The 19,687-nt window shown below is 35.3% G+C and overlaps 1 long non-coding RNA gene across 1 annotated transcript; it reads left to right on the top strand.

The window, feature by feature from the left end:
* Positions 1 to 13,453: 13,453 nt before the first annotated feature.
* LOC141380683 (uncharacterized) lies at positions 13,454 to 15,466 on the top strand. The gene is made up of 3 exons (XR_012399338.1): positions 13,454 to 13,580; positions 13,857 to 13,938; positions 14,052 to 15,466. It is a non-coding gene; the product is annotated as an uncharacterized lncRNA (long non-coding RNA).
* The last annotated feature ends 4,221 nt before the right edge of the window (positions 15,467 to 19,687 follow it).

Consider the following 19,687-nt stretch of genomic DNA (forward strand, 5'->3'; position numbering starts at 1 on the left):
AAAGACAGGTTTAAATTAAAGAGGTTTGGAGATTGATATTTACTAAATGACTGAAAAAGCATTTTTCAAGAAGTATCCCTTTTACAGAAAATTCTGAATTATCAGTGTAACGTAATTCCTTCACATTCGCCCAATTGCTTTAATTTTTCAGTAGATGTGTAAAAAATAGTTAACAAAACTTCATGTAGAGATCATGGTCTTCTTTAAAATTCACAAAGACGCAATGTGCATGCTATCAGGGGCGGACTGGCCATCTGGCAATTCTGGCAAATGCCAGAAGGGCCGGACCATTTTTTAAATGTGGGCCGGTTAGCTATTTTTTTATTTTATTTATTTTTTCATATGTATTGTTTTTTAAATGTAGGCAGCTTTTATCTCGTGCAAGATGTGAATATTATGATGATGATGGTGATAATAGTAAGAATAACAGTAAATGTTAAGCATTGGCCCAATCAGCAACAACGGGCTGGTTTCGAGATGGGCCGACCCAATCTGAGGTTACGCAGAAATAATCAAAATTTGGCAAGAATGTCAAACAAACAGTAAGTGCAACACAAGCTAATTGTCAGAGATGGACCATAAAAAGGGAAAGGCAGTCAAGTCAGACATTGCCAATTACATAAAATTAACAGAACTAGTCTCGAAAGGGGGCAGTGCAGTGGCGCAGTAGGTAGTGCTGTCGCCTCACAGCAAGAAAGTCTCTGGTTTGAGCCTCATCTGGTTCAGTTGGTGTTTCTGTGTGGAGTTTGCATGTTCGCGTGGGTTTCCTTCTGGTTTCCTTCACAAGTCCAAACACATGCTATAGGTGAATTGGGTAGGCGAATTGGGAAACCCAGTAATAGGTTGCAGCTTTGAGGGCATCCACTGTATAAAACATATGCAGGATAAGTTGCTGATTCCCAGATTAATAAAGGGACTAAGCCGAAAAGAAAATGAATGACATGATTGCATATATAAATGGGTTGCTTTTGTTTCAGTCACATACATTAAATGTTTAAATATCTCTTAAATAAGGTACTGCTTATATAATTTTACCATCTGTACACAAATATAAGTAATGAATGTGCGTGTCCTTGGATGGGGCTGTGTCAGTGTGGGCTGGTGTGGCTACAGTTCCAGGGCTGATTTGTAGTCCCAGTCCGCCCCTGCATGCTATGCTACTATTCAGCAAACACAGTTATGGATGTTAGCAAGACAAATTAACTATATTTTTCTTTGTTTTTTTTTTTTGAGTCACGACTAGCTTCTTTTGTTTTCGCCCCTCACCTCAACACTAAACAAACAAACCTGGAAAGGGGGTGGCTTCAGTGCTGTGTGCTACTTTAACAAAGGCCATCAAGTGTTGTACCGGTAATCTTCACTTCACTGTACTCACCTTACTTAAGTGACCGACGCTACAGATCGCGGTCTTTATCCTCCTCTATTATTCCTTTACTGAACCTCCGGTTTGAGCGCCTCTCAGAGTGAATAGAATAGAAACGGAGGGGATGAACCACAATGCAGCGCTGTGCGCCTGCGCGTAGATACAAAACGGAGGTGGATTCGGTCGCACCTGACCTAACTGAAAATTTTATATTAGTATTTTTTGACCGGGAAAGCTGTGCAATAGCAGATATTCACACACACAAACATATTTATACTATATGCGTCCTTGTGTGTAGTCACATTTAATTATAGATGTACTTGAGCCCCCAAAGATGCAGAAAACAGATTAGATTCAGTGTTTAAATAGTTTTCTTTTCTATTTAACCTTCACAGTCTATGCTGCAATTTGATTGGATGTTCAGTCCTACTTTTTATTCATTCAGTATTTGTCAAATTCACCTAAAATATTTTATAGTGTTTGTATTCTATTGTTGACTAATTTTATGATTGTATTTCTCATTTTGGAAATCATAGAGCTTTTTAAATACAGATACTAGGAGTTTGTTTGTGTGCTTTTTTTGCAAAGGGCAAAAGTCATTAAAAACAAATACAACTTGAGATATAATACTTCAAACAGTTCATTGCCATGTGTTGCTACCCGCTTCTCTCCTAACTAAATGTGATCACCTAAAGTTCACGGTTAAAAAGCAAATCTAGCACAGCTACTGGACAAACTTGTCAACAGTGGCCAATTATCTGTGTTTCTTCACTGTTGGAAGAGCATTTGCACTCTAAACCGGGAATGCAGGGAATCAATGAGACAAAAAAAGATACATTTCTTGACACCCACTGATTTCTCAACATAAATGGTTCACTTCGGACCAGCGGAACAAACAGTGATCTGTATCTCTCGCTATAATTGACCCAGTTTCTCACTTTAGTCCAGCTTCCAAACACTGCAGGATATCTTTAAAATACATTATTGCTTTATGGTAATAAATCAATGCATTTAAAGCCTGTACATGTTGTTTCTTCAATTCAGGCTGAAAATTGCTTATAGCATGCTTTTCAACATTTTTCTAATAATTAATGATCATATCTAGTATTCACCAAATGTAAATGTAGAATGTTTAGATTTTTAATATATTATATATTACTGTAGAAGAGTATAATGAGTCAATGGGTGTTCAATACATTTAAAATAACAACTACAACAAATTCCACAATATTTATTTAAAGTTTTTTAAATAAATGATAGTTAAAAAGCTAATATTTTTGTATATATTGTAAAAAGATAATTTTATAAACCTTTTAAAACTAATGAATTTATCTCCACAATTAATTATTATCAATATTAATAATAAAAGTCATTATCAAAATATTATACAGTGCATTTGAAAAGTATTAATAGTGCTTCACTTTTTCCACTTTTTTTTGTGTTACAGAAAAAAAGATTTTTTTTAATTGTTGCAAGTTTATTAAAAATAAAAAAAAATGAAAAAAACATATACATAAGTATTCACAGCATTTGCCGTAAAGCTCTAAATTGAGCTCAGGTACATTCTGCTTGCACTGATCATTCTTAAGATGTTCAGCAGCTTAATTGGAGTTCACCTGTTGTAAATTCTGTTGATTGGACATGATTTGAAAAGGCATACATCTGACTATATAAGGTCCCAGGGTTGACAGTGCATGTCAAAGCACAAACCAAGCATGAAGACAAAGGAACTGTCTGTAGATCTTCGAGACAGGATTGTCTCGAGACACAAGGCTGGTGAAAGTTACAGAAAATGTTCTGCTGCTCAAAAAGTTCCAATAAGCACAATGGCCTCCAACATCCATAAGTGGAAGATGTTTGGAACCACCAGGACTCTTCCTAGAGCTGGCCGGCCATAGCTGAGTGTTTGGGGGAGAAGAGATGGAGATGATCTATAACCTGATAGTCACTCTGTCTGAGCGCCAGTGTTCTTCTATGGAGAGAGGAGAACCATACAAAAGGACAACTATCTGTGCAGCAACCCACCAATCAGGCCTGTATGGTAGAGTGGCCAGATGGAAGCCAGTCCCTGCCTGGAATTTGCCAAAAGGCATCTAAACAACTCTCAGACCATAAGAAACAAAATTCTCTGGTCTAATGAGACTAAAATTGAACTCTTTGGAGTGAATGCCAGACGTTATATGTCTACAGAAAACCAGGCAACGCTCATCACCAGGCTTGTACCATCCCTACAGTGAAGCATGGTGGTGGCAGAATCATGCTGTGGGGATGTTTTTCAGCAGCAGGAACAGGAAGACTAGTCAGGATAGAGGGAAAGATGAATGCAGCAATGTACAGAGACATCCTGAATGAAAACCTGCTTCCGAGTGCTCTTGACCTCAGACTGAGGTGACGGTTCATCATTCAGCAGGACAGCGACCCAATGCACACCACCAAAATATCAATGGAGTAGCTTCACAACAACTCGGTGAATGTCTTGAGTGACCCATCCAGAGCCCAGACCCAAATCCTATTAAACATTTCTGGAGAGATCTGAAAATTGCTGTACACCATCGCTTCCCATCCAACCTAATAGAGCTTGAGTGGTACTGCAAAGAGGAATGGACAAAAATTTCAAAGACAAGTGTGCCAAGCTTGTGGCATCATATTCAAAAAGACTTGAGGCTGTTATTGCTGCCAAAGGTGCATCAACAAAGTATTGAGCAAAGGCTGTGAATACTTATGTACATGTGATTTTTCAGGTTTTTGGTTTTTAACAAAAAACTTGCTACATTTTTTTCACATTGTCATTACAGGGCATTTGTGTGTAGATTTTTGAGGAAATAAATTAATCCATTTTGTAATAAGGCTGTAACAAAAAAAATGTGGAAAAAATAAAGCGCTATCAATACTTTTTGGATGCACTGCATATAATATAGATATTTTTAATTTAATGATGAAAATACTGTACATCAAAATGGCCAGCATTGTTCATTTCCATATAGAACATACCAAATTCAGCAGATAACTTTGTCCTCCCCAAATCCCCGTCAGATTGCCTTGAGATGGGATGACTGTCATTAGGGCACAAGTTAAACATCTTTAGACATCTGCACGCTACATTCCACCATGTGCAAGGTTTCAATCAAACTTGCTATTTGATTATCAAAACTTTCAAAGCACTTTCGATTTGTCTTAAGCCGCAGGAAATTCGAGGGGACATCTGGAAGGATGTCTGCAGATTATTTGCAATTTTGTGTGCAGTAGACATCAATGAGAGGCCTGCTCAGACTTTGGCTGGAACCCACCTCACCTCGGGCTCATTACGGCACAGACTGGCCCATAATCCTCCTTAATTCCTCGTTGTCGTTCATTCTCTCTTTAAGCCACTCCAGTCTGGCACAGCCAATGAACAGAGGCACACAGGTATTGGCTTTTCCTCGCAGGCATGCAGTCTGTCTTTGTAGTTCTCCACAGGAGTCAGCGAGGCTATCACTTACCGTGCCAAACTCATTGCCTTTACCTCAGACGGTTGGCAGCAGATAATGTCCGTGGCAGACCCACGTTCATTAGCATCAGCCTGGAATTGAGGGACCCTGTGAGGAAGAGCGGGAAGACATGGTCCAGTGAAGGAGCTTTCATGTTTTATGAAAACTCACAACTTGTTCTCTTTGTTTTATCTTGGAAACCATGCCTTCGTTCATTTTTGCTAGTTCCATGTGCCTTTATATGAAACTTTATTGCACTGCACTCCTTGCACAAAGAAGAAATAATAATTTACAAAAGCTGTCATCGGGGCAGTAAATTAACAAAGAGCACACTTTTTTAAAAATTCTATTAGGTTTTAATTTGTGTCACCCAAGAATAAAAATTATCATTATTTTAAACCTTTATGAGTATCTTTCTTGTGTTGAACAAGAAGATGATAGAAGATGGTGTTAGTTGTTGGTATCTATGAACTTCCATTGTAGGAAAAAATTCATTACTATGGACAAAGCCTTTTTAAGGCAAGCCTTACATGATTAGCCTACAAAGCATAACGACTAATCCCACATAGGAAAATTTCTTTGGCCCAGCTCTGGCCCACACAATCAGCTTTTAATTGGCCGACATGCCGCAATAAATTATGGTACATGACTAGACCAAGTCTGGCTTCTAGTATAAGGCCCTGTATAAGGCCAAACATGGACCAAATCTGGGCCTAGTCTCAGCTGAGTTAATAACCCGTAATTTGGCCGAATCTGGGCCAGCTATTGTCTGAAAGCCATATTTGGTGTGTCAAGACTGCAATGAAATTGATAAACCCTTGAAGCATTGTGCTTTAGGCATGTTAATAATGGCAAAGGTTGGTAATAATATTATTAATAAAATAATAACTTGGTTAATAAAATATATGTAGAACACTGTTAAAAAAAAATCCATAATTTTACGATTTTTTTCCAGCAGATGAGGTGCCGGAAATAAACCGTAAAATAACGGCTGTTAAATGACAGAAATTTACTGAAAAATAACAGAGGTTGAATAACAGAAATGTACAATTTTTTTAATAGTGTGGGTTAAATTCAGTTATTTTGCAACATATATAGAAGAAACAATAAATGAATAAATCTTCATTGTTTCCTGGATTAAAATGAATGCGTTAGAAGATGCAAACAGAAAGATGAAAATGATTGTATGCATAAAATGTTTCTTTACTCAAAAAAATTATATAAATGTATTTTAAATGTGGGTCAAGATTGGCCAAACTTATGTGGTCCTCATATCAATTTTTAACATTGGGCCAAATACTACATTTGACATCTGGCCCATGTTTTGCATGCCGCCTTAAAGATAGTGCCACCTATATCAAACCAGAGTCATGTTTGCCTCGCATAATGTATGCCAGAGCTGAATAATGCCTACTGTGCCAGCTTTATGCCAAATCTGGGACAGAATTCTTTGCTACCTGAAATGCTGCCTCTCTAGCAGCATGCAGGGAAGGAGAGCAAAACCTGCTATGTGATTGGTCATGCAAGGCGTGCATGGCCAAATTAGCATTACAGGTCTTCCAATGCTACGTAATAAAGATATTTTTATCTCCCCATATTAAGAAAATATCTGCTATTAATGACAGGTAGATACCGGCATTTATCTTATGTTGTGTTCAACAGAAGAAAGAAACAATAAAGTGTTAGTAAATGGTGGCAACATTGTCACAAAATTATCCCTAATATGGACCAGTAAAGACCATTTTGGTTCAATATTAAAAAAAAAAAGTCTTGGCTAGGTCAGTTGGCATGTCTGTGAGGAGTTTGCATGTTCTACCCGTGTTTGTGTGGGTTTTCTCCAGGTGTTCCGGTTTTTCCACATAGTCCAAAGACATACACTTTAGGTGAATTGAATAAACTGAATTGGCCGTAGTGTATGTGTGTAAATGTTTGCCAGTATGGTTGCAGCTGGAAGGGCATCCACAGTTCAAAACATATGCTGGATAAGTTGCCAGTTCATTCCACTGTGCTGACCCCTGATGAATAAAGGGACTAAGCTGAAGGAAAATGAATGAATGACTGATATATGAGCATGTTGGAATGCAACAGCAGCTCAGAAAGGAAGGGCAAATTATAGTGTAGAGGACATTTGCTGAAAACACATTGAAACCTTTAATGTGCAAATCAGCTAAAAGGTAATGACAACACCCATACAGATGTTCATTCCAGTGCAGCTGGCCAAGAAAATCATTTCCCCGTTCCCATGGAAACCATACAGCACAAGGTGTCAGTCTAAAAAGTTGAGTTGGAATCACAGAGCAACATCAGCCTCCGCCACTGAATCTAAACATCGATCAGCAGGAGAACAAGGCAAACTGATTTTCATGCAAGTTATGCTTTTGTTTTACAGCTGTACAGACATAGATGTGTGAATTTAAGCCTACTTTTGCTCGACTCCTCCCTTGAGATGTGTTACATTTGACCATAAGAGAACTTTCCATGGTATATACCAGGGGTGGTCTACCCTGTTCCTGGAGAGCCACCTTCCTGCAGATTTCAGTCGCAACTCATATCAAACACACCTGCCTGTAATTATCACGTGGTGTTCAGGTTCAAATTAATTGGTTCAGGTGTGTTTGATATGGATAGCAACTAAAATCTGCAGGAAGGTGGCTCTCCAGGAACAGGGTTGGCCACCCCATATACAGTTGTTGAAGTCAGATTTATTAACCCTCCTGTATATATATTTTCCCAATTTATGTTTAATGGAAATTAAATCTTTGCAACACATTTGTAAACATATTAGTTGTAATAATGTTAAAATTAAATTAATTTAAATTATTTTATCTTTGCCATGATGATGCATAATATTTGCTAGATAATTTTGAAGATACCAGTATTCAGCTATATTTGCAATTTAAAGTTCTAACTAATTATGTTAATTAGGCAAGTTGGGTAATTAGGTAAATCATTGTATAGTGATGCTTTGTTCTGTAGACATTCAATATATATATATATATATATATATATATATATATATATATATATATATATATATATATATATATATGTGTGTGTGTGTGTGTGTGTGTGTGTGTGTGTGTGTTGCTTAAGGGGGCTACTAACATTGATCTTAAAACATTTTTTTTCTAGCTTTTATTCTAGCCAAAATAAAACAAATAAGAATTTCTTCTGAAGAAAAAATGTAATAGGAAATACTGTGAAAAAAATGTCTTGCTCTGTTTTGAGTCACGTAATACCGTTTTGTGAATCTAAACACTCTAAACACTAAAATTGTTTGTACTTTTAAGAACATGATTTGTGCCATGGGAAACAAAAATGTACCTTTGTTTTTTAAAACCTGCACATACAATATTGTACCTTCATTAAAGGTAAAAATCTGATCCATGAAGGAACCACTACAGTAAGTTACTTTGTACCTTGACAGTGTCAAATGTGCTCCTTCAAGAACTATTTAAAGGCATTCTGCTTTATCTAAAATGCGTCAATTGATTTTCAGTAAAACTAAAAGATCAAAAACGTTTTTAAACAATGTTTTTTTAAAAACATATTTTCCATTTACAATAAAGAATTAAAAAAAACTCTAACATCAATCAAAAGATCTATTTTTGCTTAACATTTCTAAACACTTTTCACAAAAATGTTACAGAAACACATTCTCCTATGTACAATTTTTTTTAAAATTCTCAAATTTTACAACACCTTTGTAATCATCTAAAAGTTAATAGAAATAGAGTTATGCAAAATTATTGTAACGAGATATGCACAATGTTTCATTAGTTTTACAATACTAAAATGTCTGCATGAACACTTTGCATATGCAGGACTTTTGTCAGCTAACGTGCGTAGTGGAAAGCAAACACCAAAAGGTGTGGATATCAATAATGAAAGAGTATTTATCAGAAAATGCTCACCAAATGTTTATTAAAAATGTCTTAAATGTTTAATTTACAACACCTATAATTTGGTTTTACCAGTTGTTTTGTATTATAGAACTTAATAATCAATGGTTATGAGTTTCTTTAAACATGCTTTTAAATGATGATTCATGTTTTAATATGGAAATTAATTATAAATCACTTTGCTTTTACAATAATATTTATTTTTATAGATATTGTAATAAAGGAGTTGTCCAACACTTGTACCTTTTTTATGAGAACAAATTCTACCTTTATTTCAGTAAAAGGTTTTGAACAGTATCATAAGATGTCTTTTCTGTACCATATAAGGTTCAACCTTTCCTTAAGGAACATTATTTGTACCACTGTGTACCTTTTTTTTCTGAGAGTGTGGGGACAAAAATGTTTGTCTTCAACCAAAATCTGACCATTTGCTTCTGCCTTTGGAGTGTTGCTTCTTCTCTGTTGATGTCAGTTTGATGGCTTTAGCCACAATATTCTTAACCACACTACTCTTACCATTAGTTTGCTATCAGGGAATGATGTGCAAAAACAAAACCCTGTCCCTATTAATTATTCAGTTTTACTTCAAAGTACATCAAGATACTGAAACAAAGTCTCAGCAACTTGCAGTTCATGCAGACTTTAATGTGTGATATTTTTAGTGCTCATAAACGGAAAACCGTTTGGACCCGATAACAGTATTCCATATACATCATAACTTAAGGGCAGTGTTGTGGCGCAGTGGGTAGCACTGTCGCCTCACAGCAAGAAGGTCGCTGGTTCGAGCCTTGGCTGGGTCAGTTGGCATTTCTGTGTGGAGTTTGCATGTTCTCCCCGTGTTGGCGTGGGCTTCCTCCGGCTGCTCCGGTTTCCCCCACAAGTCCAAACACATGCGCTATAGGTGAACTGGGTAAGCTAAATTGTCCGTAGTGCATGTGTGCTTCCCAGTGATACGCTGTGTAAAACATATGCTGGATAAGTTGGCGGTTCATTCTGCTGTGGTGACCCTGATTTAAAAAGGGACTAAGCCGAAAAGAAAATGAATGAATGCAACACAACTTCACCAGCGTATAGGGAGCAGTAAACACTGCATAGGGACCCAATAAATCAGAACGCAGCTTCTTCTGTCTCCTTTTAGGCTCTTTTTGTTTTTCTGAATGCGACATGAAGAGAAACGTGAAACAAAGCTTGTCTACATGATCTGATATTAGAAAATTCCAGATATTTTAATGCCAAAGAGCAGCGCGCTTGTATTCAGCGGTGAAGGACGTGGCTGTCTCCACCAAAGCCTGCTCCTCCAGAGGTCATTGAATGAAAGTCAACTGTAAGATATCTTTCAATCTGAAAGCAGGAGTTGTTCTTAAAGGACTGGTGCCGCTGCGCTGGATGAGGACGCTCTGCCCTCTCTGAGCCTTGGCTGATTGCTTTGCATTCACAACAGCTGTGGCTCGGCGGCAATTTAGAGTCATGCATTATCTTTTCTGCTCAAACATTTGAAAAGGCAAAATTATTCCTCCTGAAACACATTCTGTTTTGTTGGAAACAGATGCTGCAGTTTTGGAGATCTGTGTGGTGTTTGTTCAGTTTGAATAAACATCATATAGAAATTTTACAACAGGACCATCTGGGGTCGCCATCAACAAATTACAAGGCTCAGCATATATAAGTACACCCCTTACAAATCTTTCTTTTAAATTCATATTTTATATAGGAAGCTATACAATATTTATTTGTGCATATACATATGATTAGTCAGTACTGAAGCCAAATTTGGAGCTTATCTAACAAAATAACTTAGAATAATGGTCCAAAAACTAGTACAGTCAAATTTATACATTAAAAAAAATATTAAATACAAATTTTTAAAAGAGTAAAAATCAAAAGAAGCAGAAAAACATTCAAAATTTTAGTTGAAATTTTGTAGGTTGTAATTTATTTTATTTTATTTTTTGCAATATTTTGCTTGAATCTATTTGTATTATCTTTCAATTTCTAAATATGTTTGGAAACTGAAATATTATTTCAATAAATATATCTGTTTAATAAATCTATTTTGTTAAAAGGCACCAAAATACATTGCCTATATTTACTGAGAAATGGATACAAATATTCATTTTCAAAATGTGCTGTTCTCAGTTATGCTGAGCACTGCAATTGCATAAATATGTATAAATGTAGACAATAAAATATGGGAATGTTTGTAAGAATGTTTCAACATGAATCCATGATGCTGTTTGAGTGTGTGTGTTTAATTTTGAAATAATTATTAGAGTATGTTTTCAAGTTTTCTGCAAAATTTCTGATAAATATAAATTTTATTTGAATAATTAGTACAAGCATTTTCACACTGTAAATATAAAAACATTTATAATTGTAAAAATAAAAGCAAATGAAGTATAAAATCAGCTAATCAAGAAGCATTTTCTAGACAAGTAAAAATATTGTCGTTTTGATAAATAATGTGCTTAAATTGAGTGAGTTTTATCTTCAAACATGCAAAATAATCTACCAATGAGATAAGAAAAATATATTTGTTTAAAACAAGATTATTTTTCTTACCACATTGGCAGATTATTTTGCTTGATAAAAAAAACTTAATTCTTCCGTATTATTTCTTAAATCAAGACAGATATTTTATTTATTTCTTAAATCAAGACAGATATGTTTTGCTAAAAGGCTTCTTGATTTAAGAATATTTAGATATTCAGACTAGAAACAAGACAAAAATTCAGGTAAGAAAATCATTTGTTTGCAGTGTATGGAATAAATTTCATTAGAAATTTACAGAATAAAACAAATATAAACAAACTACAATTACTGAAATGCAAAAGTAATAATAATATAACTGAGAACCAAATTTTTCCATAGCTATCTGTCTATTTATTTGTAATGTAGAAATATGTTGGCCTATGTTTATTTTTTACTTATTTTCAATTTTTTTTCTCACAAAAAATGACCACAAACCTTTTTAACATGAATGCCTATCAATACATAGTTGACATTTCCTTAAAACCTAAACCTTCCTGAAACAATTTTTGTTCGTGCATTTTCATATCGCAGCAGTGTTTACGTCTAGCATTGCATGGCTGCATGTATTTATGTATTTATCCATTGAGAGGCACACAGCATGACCTACAGCTCCGCTCTGAGCATCTCGGGGGCTGCAATATTCCCTCCGGGCCTCTCATCTTTTACTGCGCTGTGACAGAAAATGGAGGCAGCGAGCGCAGAGTGCTGCATTAAAAACCCTTTACCCACTGGTGATTTATAAGCGTCCGCCCAGCCGAGCCCACAAACGCCACACCAGCTCTGCTGCAAGAGGCCATTTGTGAAGATCAGCTCTGGGGGGGTCGAGTGCTTCATCACAAAGAGATCCAACTTCAGCTTGAGATGCTGCATGTTGAGTAATTTTTTGCATTTTAATGGTTATTCTCACCTATTCGGATGTGGTGCAGTGTTGGTGGAGTGCTGGAACAAGATGGAGTGCTACAATTATGTGATATGCTCTCATTGACACCATTGGTAGTCCTGACTGTGAATGTGTTGAATGTGGCAAAGAAGAGATGAAGAGAAGAATGTGCTGGAGAAGACTTTTTTTTTTTTTTTTTTACTCTCAGTCTCAGCCTCAGGTCAGCAGAAAAAAAAAACTCTCCACAGATGAACTGCCAAAATTTAAAGCAATAATGCATAATATGAAAATTGAATATGAAAGATTTATTTTTAGTGTATGCAAAAAGAATAGAAAGTATTTTTAAAAATATCATATTTGAGTACAGTCTTTTATTGCAACAACTCTAATATACCCCAAAGGTAGGCTATTTGAAAGATTTGTTAGGTCTTTTTAAAGCTTAGTGATTTAAAAAAAATTATTTACATTTTAGTTTTGTAACAATCAAAAAATAATGCATGAATAAGCGCACATTTGCTGGAATTGTTGGCGGTTCATTCGGCTGTGGTGACCCCTGATGAATAAAGGGACTAAGTCAAAGGAAAATAAATGAATGAATGAATGAATGAATGAATAAATGATGCATATTTTAAACATCTCTCTCTCTCTCTCTCTCACACACACACACACACACACACACACACACACTTGGAATTATTATATTTTATATATTAAATTCTTTTAAATCTATTTCTATTTTAATGATTTATTTAAAGATTGTGTTGTTTTAAATTGTTTTAATTTTATTTTTGTACTGTATTTTAGATTTTGTTTAATTAATATGAAATACATTAGAATGTATTTTAAATATGAGCCCTGTTAAAAAAAAAAGCAAACTGAAGGAAAGAGAGCAAGTCTACTCTCGTATTTTAAACCTTGGAAAGTATACTAATATATTCATTCAATTACTCATTCATTTTCTTTGTAGCTTAGTCCCTTTATTAGTCCAGGGTCGCCACAGCGGAATGAACCACCAACTTATCCATCACGTTTTTCGCAGAGGATGCCCTACCAGCCGCAACCCATCTCTGGGAAACATCCACACACACTCATTCACATTCATACACTAAGAACAATTTTAGCGTACCCAATTCCTATATGTATACAAATGCCAGATAAATAAAATTTCCCACAAATTTAAGGGACAAGAAAATCCACAGCACAATAAAATTACACTATGAAAAACTAATTAAACCTTACACGTTTTATTTTTGCAGAATTGATGATAGCAATAGCCAATTACACACGTTTCTGTTGACTTTAGGAACAAAATGGCCAATCAGAGGCGTCACAGCTCAAATCGCTGGAGAAGTTGAAACCGGTGAAACCAATTAAAACGTGCGCCCAGAGTGACTGTTTTCACACGATATTTCTCATCATAAACAAGTTACTGGAACGATGTAAGTTAAGTGGTTATTTTCGCTTTGCTGACAGCTTCAGTGATTATGAGTTTCATTTTTTGTCAGACTAACGTCGACGAATGTGTTTTGCCTGTGTAACATTAACCACATTTTTAACGTTAGCATGATTCCTCATGCCGTCATGGGAGAGGATTTAAGAAAATTTTGTTTGTGGATAAAGAATTTTGCATATGATATAAAAAAGATAAATATATTTTCTTAATTTTTATTATTGGGACTAGAATATTAACAATAATTATTTTGTGTGTAATTCAGGCCTGTGACGTCATCTATTGAGCAGCTATTGTGATTTGCCCATCATACAAGATCATCTCAGAAGCCCTCAAGTGGTAAACAGGTTAGAGAGCAAAATGCTTGTAATCCAAGCCCCGTGTTTGGAAATGAGAGGGTCTTTTGTGTGATGCACTGCTTTGTCATTTACATATGGCTGTGCTCTTTGTAAATATGCAGCAGGACTCAAGACAGGCACTGCCAAAACACACAAGAGCTCTCTGAGAATACAATGACTGGCCTCTTGTTCAACATCTTCACAATGAATAAATGAATAATGTTGCACCAGAAGAAGTCGGTAACATCCATGCGGCACTCGTATATTCAGAGTCAGAATATGCATATTGAAGAAATGCTTTTTTTTCTTTTTGTTTGTTTGTTTCTTGCTTTTTTACGCAGAGTGAATGTAGGAGATGCTTGCTTAAGATTACTATTTTCAAACATGTTTTTGTAAACTGAAAAGTAAAACTGATAAACTTAAAATACATTTTTTGATTTATTGTTTGACATTTCAATTAATAGCATCAGACCTTTATACAATAAAATGAAAATGAACATACTCAAATTCTTAAATCCAGTAAATTCTAACATTCCAGTGGCCACGTATGTTTTTATAGCTATCTATTTTCAATATATTTCATTGCATATTAAATTTCATTTCAAGTAAATATGATCATTTAAAAGTTAACAAAATATTAAAAATAGTTTTTAATAAACTGAAAAGCATACAAAGAAAATAGTTTACTTTTTATAATTAATAACATTTATTATTATTTAACAATACATTGCTGTAAAATTCATTAAGTTAAGCTAATAGTTTATTATATTAGTCTCTTAAAATATTGTTTTAAATGTGTTAGCTGATATTTATTTAATAAACATTTATAAATAAATCACGTGTATTATAGAATATAATCATATTTATTTGCAGCTATATTTTTGATAACAATACAAAAGCTGACAAGTACTGTAAATTATAAAATGAATGAAAAAAAGCTAAACTTTAAAAACGCATGCCAAATGATAAACTTTTACTTCATTATGATTAAACCCTGCATAGACTATAATCGACTATATAGTCAACTATAATACCATATTGCTTATCCTGCGATGTGAATATTTCGGAAGCACACGCTGCGATATTGATGCTGAATTGATATGTTGTGCAGTCTAATGTATATACATTTGAGGTCAAAATTATTAATCCTCCTGTGTTTTTTTTCTTTTCAAATATTTCCGAAGTGATGTTTAACAGAACAAGAAACTTTTCATTTTTTCCCCATATTTTTGTCTTTGATTTTATTTATTTAATTTTCCTTTCTTTTTATTTATAGTGTCTGTTTTATAGAACAAAAAGCCTGAGGTCTTTGAGATTTCCCAGGGCTTTGGTTAAAGCAGGACCATGATCACCTTTACATCAGTCACTCATAATGTCAGCTCTATTTCTGAAGGCGTCCAAGTGCTCATAAAAATTCAGACCTCTGCTTAAATGCTTTTTAAAATGTATTTAAAGAGTTATGAAACATGACATGTTTACTGCGGTTGCCATAGTTTTGTTTCCAGTGCAAGAAACAATTAAATATGAATATTGTATTATGCAACCTCAATTCACAGCGGTCCCAGTGGGAAAGTGTGCTGGAAGTAAATTAAGAGGAGGATTTAAGTTTTGGCCTTGCTTCCTTGCAGTAGACATTGTGAAGAAAAGCAAATCCAAACTGCTTTACATTAATATTTACAGTAATGCTCTAAGCAGACACTTTCTGACCAAGGAGATTTTCAAGAAGTTCCCTCCTACTATTCCTGAGAAGTAAAGACAGATTTCAAAAGTCAGTAAATCAATGAGAGAAGTGAGATTTTAAAGGTTCTACACTGTGTACAGTATGTTAGGGCTGCAAAGCATATCGTTTCAGCATTGATATTGCAATGTGATCATTCGCAATAGTCGCATTGCGAAGATATGCAATGTTAAGTCTGGATTAGAGATGTAATTGGGCCATAAAAGTTAAGTCAGATAGGGTCAGAGCCCAACAGAATTCAGCCTGAGCCCGACAAGTACATTTGGATTGACAGCTTTTTAAAAGCCTGAACTTGTTTATAGCCTTACATTATTCAAATGAGTCGTTTATATGTGTTTTTTTATATGTGTGTCAGTTATTCATAACAAACCTAGCCTATAGGCCGCTTAGAAGTTGGAACGAAGAAGTAAAACAAGTCCTCTGTAACATCGTAACATCTTAGCACTCTAAATAGGCAGGTAGGCCTACATCTTTAAACTGGCCAACACACCAATAAAAATAAGTCTTTCTTAACAAATTAAATTCAAATAAATTATAATCTTACTATTTATTTATTCGTATTGGCAATAACGAAATTTAGATAAAGGCTCTGCGGGATTTGTTTCGCCACTTCTCTTCACAGTCTGGAATTAAGGCAAGGGTGAAGCTGAATAATAACAGAATAAGGCCAACATTAGCCTGTATAGGCCTACTCTGTCTACATTATGATTTTATGGTTTAAATAATATTTAGTTATAATTTGAAAATCCTTTACTCACCAAGATTAGGCTACGTGTTTTTGTGAAGGAACATTATTGAATCCACTGTAAATGGCTTTAGCGCAGTTCTGCGCTCACTGAGGAGCACTGAACACCCTTTCACTGCTGCTGCTACTGGCCGAGATGCATAATGATTTCGCTAATTTTGCAAGTTTTGGGTAGGATTGTTTGTTCATCTTCCACCAGTCAAGATCATCTATTTCATTTTTCCATCACAGCGGTTTCAATGTAGCGAGTGATCTCGTCATCTTCCTTGTCAGCTTCTTGTACATTGATATTTAGCGATTTACCGTAATATGCAGTGTATAAGCGACCACCGAAATCACTTTGTGGATAAAATGATCGTTCTTATTGAACTGGCAGGTGGCCTGACCACAGTCAAATTTACTCTTTTTGACCTCTCTGTCATCATTTGTTTCATCCTTGCAGGGAGGAATTTTAATGTTGTAACAAACGATTTTCTCGTGCTAATCGAAATGCATCACATGACTGTTCATTTACCCCGTCTAAAATAATAAAAATTTAGCCCGAACCCATCGAGTTCCGAACCTAAATGTGTATATTCCAAATGAAGCTGATTGGTCAATTCTTGTCGCATGACTCGCGGTTTTCAACTTGGTGTGCCTGTGAAATTTGAGCATGCGCAATATGTGCTCCCAATATATGTGCGCAAAAGACATGTGAACTGCTCTATAAGCAGCCATGCTTCTCTTCAATTTAGAATATACCTTCGGTCCCGAGACTGCACAAAAAATTTATTTAAAATTTATCCTGTTTAAGCTGAGTTGAGCTGCCATATTTTTGAACGCTAGTGTCATCCTTGGTGACAAGTATTGTCATAAAATGCTTTCTATTCAAGTGCTTAAACAAGTTGCTGGTTGAGTTAAATGAAGCCGAAATTTCTTTAGAGACTGGACATAGACTGCATTTCACAGCAATATTTTAGCTTTTACTCTTAATGAAATCAAAGTAATGTCTGTATTTCCACTTAAAGAAGCAGCCACTCTCATCAGCAACCATTTTAGCTCGCATTCTCCAGGAATTTAAAAGCGCTTGCTAAAATGTGATTAAAATTTTTTTTTTCTTAAAACCATAACTGGAATACAAATACATTGACTTTGGTAACTGTAATCAGACTACACAAATATAAAATGTAATTCATTACATTACTGCTTTCCCCAAAAATGTCCTTAAAATACATAAAATGCAATACTACAATACTGTGGAACGCGTTACACCAAACTTTTTATTATTAAATTACTGTTTGCCTCAATACAGTTTGACTGCTCTGAAAACAATAAAATCGACACATATTATTGCATCATAAAAATAAAATAGAATTCATTTGTGTAAAGTAATGGTTATATATAAATATACTGATGCATGTTTTTATGCATTTAAAGATCTTGTGAAGTGCTCAAATGTGCATTTTTGTGAAAGACAGGGATGGACACTGAGTAGCTCCTCCCCCTTTTTTGAACAGTGAAAGTGGTTCAAGCTCATACAGTATATCAAAAGACATGTTATATCTTTAGCATTTAATTGATCAGAAGATTTGATGAGAAACTGAAGTATGATATTTAGGCGGACAAACTGCAAGCTTTGGATGTTTATATCATCCTAACGTGAATTATGTGATTATTTTGGAGTACGCTAACTTTTAGATATCCTACTGATTCTAACATTACAAAAAAAACATCATTATGATTTCACAGGGACTTTGTTCTGTATGTTTAAATCATGAGGGAAAGATCAAAGAGCAATTCATCAAAAAAACTGAATGCAATATTTCATTTTAGTCATAATCCAGACCTTTATGACATCACAAACATCAGGATTTGTAAACAAATCTTAAAGAGCAAATACTCATCTCTAGTCAGTGTTTACAGAGTGGCTGTTATGATTATATAAAAATGGACATTTGTTTTCACGTCTTGCTGTCTATGTATCCTGAACAGATTTGTGCCGTAATTCAAACAGACTTTAGGTTTGACGGCTTTGACAAAGCATCTGCCCTCCCTTACACAGCTGAAACATCCACCACCGATTGTTGATTTAAGGAACATAAAAGCTGGAAGTTATAAAAGCCGCTTTCCCATTCAGCAAACTGAAGAGTTTAACTTGGAGAAATAAAATACCTGCAACACAGGCGTTTTTATCGAACAAAAACCGGAACTTTACGCATTCAGAAAGCTAACAAAAAAGAATGATGTGTTTCTTTTGTAATATCAAATCTACCAAATGCCGCGCTGTTCTTTAAACGTCGTCAATGCCTCAGGTGTTCAACAAATCATGCTGTTTCTTCAGATGTATGGCCTCAACTAAAGCGCATTGAAGATCAGCGGAGAAGAATTGTTTTGTTTGGGAAGAAGGAAATAAGGCATTTCTCGGTGAGGGATGATGGTCTCACACAACTAGTTTTATCTGTCTTAAGCAATAGTATCTCCCAACCTTCATCTCAAGCCATCTGGGAGGTGTGGTTTTCTAAGCATATCAAAAAACACAACAGAACAATCTGCCTGGGAAAATCCCAGCGGGTTCGAAACAGCATCTTTTTTTGCGAGCATTTGTTTCAGAGGTGTAGCTCTCTGGCTTATTTAGATTTCTCCCAGGTCTCCTCACTCTCCCATTCCTTAGATATTTGTGTTTGTCGAACGCATCGCCTACATGGATATTGGCAATGTTAGGAGCTTATTTCACTCTCAGAATGGAATAATTCTTTTATCCCTCCAGCTTTCCTCCATATTTGTCTGCCGTGTGCTGTTGGGGGGAATATTAGATATATCGTATTGATGTTTGAAGGCTCGATGAGGTCTCTCTTATCACCTGTAATCCTGTTTTTATCTGGCCTTTTTGCATTAATGCGACAGGACGGTACTGAGCGATGAAAATGTATTTTTGGGAGAGTGGAAGTGAAACAGGATTCACAACTTGCGAGAGAAAGTTAAAAAAAGCTAGTTTGCATCAAGAATAACTAAAGATAAATATGAATGTAACTATGAATATATTTATTGGATATATTTTCTGGTTAGTATAAACACACACTGGAGTTTTGCCATTTAGGGTTGGGAATGAGATGGGTTGTTTCGATCTCACTGAAATGCCGATTGAAATCAGAGGCGCCGAAAGTAGAGGACTAAACATGTTTCTTATTTGACCTTATTCTGTAATGCTGAAGTAAACTCTTTTCTGAGATTGTTTTATAACTTCCAATTTATCTGTCTATGGGGAAATGACTCTAGGAATTATAAAAGTAGTTTAT

The sequence above is a fragment of the Danio rerio genome, chromosome 24 (assembly GCF_049306965.1).
Source record: "Danio rerio strain Tuebingen ecotype United States chromosome 24, GRCz12tu, whole genome shotgun sequence".
NCBI classification, from domain to species: domain Eukaryota; kingdom Metazoa; phylum Chordata; class Actinopteri; order Cypriniformes; family Danionidae; genus Danio; species Danio rerio.